General features: G+C 32.0%; 1 pseudogene; it reads left to right on the forward strand.

Moving 5' to 3' along the window:
* Window positions 1-296: 296 nt before the first annotated feature.
* Window positions 297-2,379, forward strand: LOC143649296 (protein SGT1 homolog pseudogene; annotated as a pseudogene).
* The last annotated feature ends 2,902 nt before the right edge of the window (window positions 2,380-5,281 follow it).

Consider the following 5,281-nt stretch of genomic DNA (forward strand, 5'->3'; position numbering starts at 1 on the left):
TATCATCTGGATTTAAAATGTTTATATTTATCACAGGCTAGAACTCTTCCTTAAAATAGCATCTATCTGTTTGTGACAAGAATTAATTAATTAGTCTCCAGCTAGATTGTTAGTTAAAAAATATATATATCAAAATTAAAACATCAACATATGATGGTGATGATGGCGAGGGAAGTCTGAGGTTGCTGTAGTCTAAGGTCCAGGTGGAGGAATCCATGGAGAATCATAAAGACTCTGTGGTGGTAAAAAAGGACCTCACATACGCAATTCTGTGTTTGAATATTCTCCGGTGACTAATGGTGGACAATTACGTGATACTGCGCTGCTGTAGGTATTCTTACTTCTTGCCAAGATACAGTTGGGTGAGAACCTGAAATACATATGGAGACCGTAAGAAAATATTTAACCAAAGTGCCTGGAAAAACAAATTATAGTAAGTCGAAAGCAGAGACACCAAGTTAACTATTAAGGTGACATATGAAAAAGGAAACACATCCAGTAGAATAGAAAATATATGTATTGAAAATATACATTTCAAAACTTGGTGTTTTGAAAGCACATATATTCTGGAGATTTAATTAGTATATATTACTATTACATAGGTGTCTTACTCAACATAAATGTTCATTTTCAGACTTTTTTCTTATACTATTCTATTGAAGGACAAAAAAGATATCACCCAATATAGTAGAGTAAATTTAAACTCTTTTAGGTTGACATGATTTTTGTATTGATATTCTATATTTATTTTAAAGCACTATACAACTCTGAGAATCAAGATTTGACACACTCAACATTTAAGTATCTTAAGCTAAAAATTTTTCTGATGTTTCTATGACTCACTACAGAAAAAGAAGCATGTTATTTTAAGGGACAACAAGTTTCTGATCTTAATCCCTCAAATGTGTGATTTCCTAGAAGATATTTGCCTAACAAAATGACAGAATTAAATTAATATTAATAATTCACAAACACAGGACTTCTAATTTCTTAGCCTAAAAACTTTAGTTAATATTTCCTTTCCTTGAGAAGTATTGAGAAATACTAAATTTGAGAGAGAAAGCTAGTGTTGAAGGTTTCAGGGACAATATCCCACATTTCTTCTTGTAAGTGTCACTAAATAGGATAAAATAATAACTGACATCATTTACTTAATGAAAGGTAATAGTGACATAAAAATTATGACTTTGTTTCCTTTCTTTGTAATAGCTAGCACTTGAAATCATTTTGCTTCTTCATATTTGAATTGTTATTTACTTGGGTCTTATAGTATGTTGTTACAAGTTTTGTCAGGACCTTATATTCTTTTCACTTTCAAATCATAGATAATTGATTCTTAGAGTATATTTACCTTAAATTAAATATAGAATGCTTATTCACAAAAATAGTATTTGTCCAAAACTTGGTTAATTTCTTTAGGGAAATACCAAGAATTATTAAACACAATCCTTGCTTTATATGATGTAATTGGGTGAAGGTCAGATATGATATGGGCATAAAGTGCTCTAAAATCAATATGAAGTGACCTAAAATTTAGTTGATAAGGGATAAAATTTGAGTTCATACTGGCACATCATAATCTCTAAGTGATTCTTGAAAGCCATCCAAATTGATGATTAAAAAAATTGATGTTCATAAAACATTTTTGATGACAAATTTATCATGTAATACATAAAATGTATTCTAATACACACAAGATAGAGGACTGAGAACCATGTAAGAAAACCACATCTTCTTTTCCATAGCAGATAACATCCTGGAACAGAACATATCTGAATCTAAGATATCCACAACCCAACAGACTCATCAGTCAAAAATTAATTATTACTGTTATTAACAGAATCTCAAGTAATCATTACATGTATTCAAACACCTATGATCAAGAGTGCTGAGAAAAATGATGTACTTTCATAATAAAGTCTTTTCTACTTTTGTGAAATTTCCTTGTGGAGATAATTACAATTTGAAATTGAAACTTATTCATCCAATAATATCAGAACAGAATATATGTAAAGTACTTCTAGCAAATATTGAATTTAAAATGAAAAATCCAGGGTTTATGAGATGGGTAAAGGTACAGGATCAAGGAGGGGTGTTAAGTCAAAAGAGCTCAGAACAAACAACCTATTCCATCATCATCTCATAATGCAAGAATTTGGGATAAATTGGTTGACATGCTCAAAGAAGAAGAAAAGAAGGAGAAGGTGGTCATGCTGATTTAAGTGAATTGCTTCAGCAGATTTATTCATTTGGTTCTAATGAAGTCAAACATGCCATGAATAATTTGGTTATAGAATCTAGGGGCACAGTTTTGAATACCAACTGGTCTGATAAAAGCAAAAGGAAAGTTAAATAAATTCTCCCGATGACATAAAATAAAAAAGTAGTAAATAAACTAATTTTCTATTAAAAAACCGATACAAAATTATAGTATGCTGGTGTCAGTGTCAAAATAATAAGGATGGAGGTGATATTCATGTAAGGAAATAGTGCATTTTTTATTTTTTTAATTAGCAAACTTGCTCAACAATTATTTATTGTGTGTTTTCTTATGCAGTTATGTTCTGGAGGTTCCTTGATCACAAATGGGATAATAATAACAGAAAATAAAAATGCAAAATAATAAAATAAATAAAAATTCTACAATTGCTCAGTAATTCTCAAAATTGTGTAAGGAGATATTTAGTTCTGCATTTTTTCAAATATAAGAAAATATATATGAAATCCAAAAATAATTATCCATAAGATAGTAACAGCAATGGTATGTTATGAAACCTCAGAAAGAAATGCATAGATAGACTCTAAATTGATGTTATCCTGTTTTATTAGCTATGGAATCCCCATTCATTTCACAAATGAGATTATTTTATGGACAGACTAATTATTGTCCTACAGCCTCCTATAACTGTACTTATGTCTATTTAACTGCATGAAATTTAAATAAGTTCTATTACATCTGCAAAAAAATTTGAGAAAGGAAACCTACCCATTTAAGCTTTAAGGATATATTTATGTAATTTGAGGGTGGTGGACTCACAAAACTTTTAGTCAATTAGAGGATAGACAATTAAGAAACCATTAAGAAAATTATAGTAATTTTTAAATATTAATGAGGGTATGTTAATTTTATTAAATGATCTGTTTAGCACAGTTATTATGAACTTGCCAGTTCTATTTTCAAACAATATGGGGACTTACAGGCTGCCATAAACGCCTCTTGTAAAAGAAAAAAGAACAGTCATATTTGGGAAGTTCTTCCCACGTTGACATTGTTTATTCATAGATTTCCCCTCTTCAGATCTTGCAACTTTATATTGCTAATAAAATGTGAATCCTTTGGTAGGATTTTCTATGAAGAATATGCCTCTTCCCTGAGTCAATGTGTGCATCATTGTTCGGGCTGAGCCCGTTGGTCTCCTAGTTCATACCATATACAAAAATTAAATCAAAGTGGATTAAAGACCTAAATATAAGGACCAAGACTATAAAACTAACAGAGAGGACTTATGACCAATATGTTATTGTTATTAAGAAGACAGTGCATGTATGGTCCTTTAGAAGGGAAGAGACAACTTTTATGTACAGCACTACTCATTCAGAATGGATTGAGGATTTATCAGTTTGGATAACATGAAATAATCATGAAAGGTATAAAACATCCAAAGCAAAATACTTAAGGACCATCATTGCTAAGAATAACATGGAAATATTTACAAAGTAAAATGGTTAAGGCCGGAGAAATTTTTGTTATGTCATGTGATCAGTAAGGAACTTAGAAGTGAGAGAGCAAAGTCCTTGTAAACTTTCCTTTTAGGAATATGGTTTGAGTAATTCTACATGGGATGTAGTAGGTTAAATAAATATTTCTTCCAAGTATGTATTTACTAATATCTCTAAATTTTAGCAAGAGTTTGAAGTAGGGCATAGTAATATTCATTTATCATATTCATAGGAAACATTCATTTATCCATTTAATTACTTGATCACTTACTCAATAAATATTCACTGGCCGAACAGTTTGTGTGTTACAATAGAAAAGAATGTTAGCAATTATAGGTATGAAGATTTAAGCAATTACTTGATCAACTTACCATGTAGAATTTACAGTTTACTTAAGCCAAATCATAGGAGCTTGAATCCTGTTTATAGCTTTTAATAGAAAATATGATGCACATTACTATTTCATTTAAGAGAAAAGAATATTCTTTAGACACAGAGCACTGAAGGAAGATTAATGTGCCTAGTATATATCAAGCAGAGTACATTTCAGGAAAAATATAACATTATCAGGCAGAAGTGACTATCTTGTCCAAAGATTAATGTAGACACTTAAGTGTTTCTTGGATAACTATGTGACAGCTAGTTAAATTGATAACAATTATGCTCATCAATGCTATTTTTTAGGAATAAGTTTCTTAGAGCTGCTATAAGATCCTTACTCCCAAGCTGTATAATATGTGATTAAATATCAGAGTCACAAGGGTGTAGGAAAGAGAGAGCAGTTTTTCAGTTCCTGCAGAATGATTGGATTCAAGTCTTATATAGGTGATTGCAGCAGATTTAAATAATGTACAGCAACCAGCAGGTGGGAAGCACATGTGGAGAGGGCTTTGGCCTGAACTTGGGCTTTTGGTAACCTGAACCCAAGGGCTACTGCTGCAGGAGGCAAGAAAAAAGATAAATGGAACTCAACAAACACCACAGTTAATACAGAGAAAGACATCTCATGTACAGAAATGTCTGCACAGGCCAGCCTGAGAATAGAGTGAATGCCACAGAAGATGTGGTTGATTTGGTTAGAATTACAAAATTGCAAAGAGAAAATTTAACATGTTTTGCCCTATCTGGATAGGGATTGCAATGACCTAGGAATCAACTGCCAGTTGGATGCACATCTTTTGGGTCATGATAGAGGATAGCGCAGAGGGTTACAGATGGCCACATAGTGGTTATAAGCCATCACAGCCAAGAGGAAACATCCAGTGGTTCCCATTATAAGGAGGAATCAATCACATTAGGATGGCACAGTTCAGCAAAGAAATGCATCTATTCTGAGTTCAGATGTTCATCAGAATCCTGGGGAGTGTTTCAGACACATAACAGATTTCCAAAAAAGGAAGGTTTATCAGAAAAAAGCACATGGGAATCTGCATAGCAAGGTCAGGCCTTGTTATTATGATTATGAGGCTAGTTCCAATTAAAATATTGTGAATGATGATGAACAGGCCAAATAAAAACCCTTGGAGATTTGGAAGGTCAGAAACTCTCAGGAGCACAAATT

Source organism: Tamandua tetradactyla, chromosome 11, assembly GCF_023851605.1.
Source record: "Tamandua tetradactyla isolate mTamTet1 chromosome 11, mTamTet1.pri, whole genome shotgun sequence".
Classification (NCBI taxonomy): domain Eukaryota; kingdom Metazoa; phylum Chordata; class Mammalia; order Pilosa; family Myrmecophagidae; genus Tamandua; species Tamandua tetradactyla.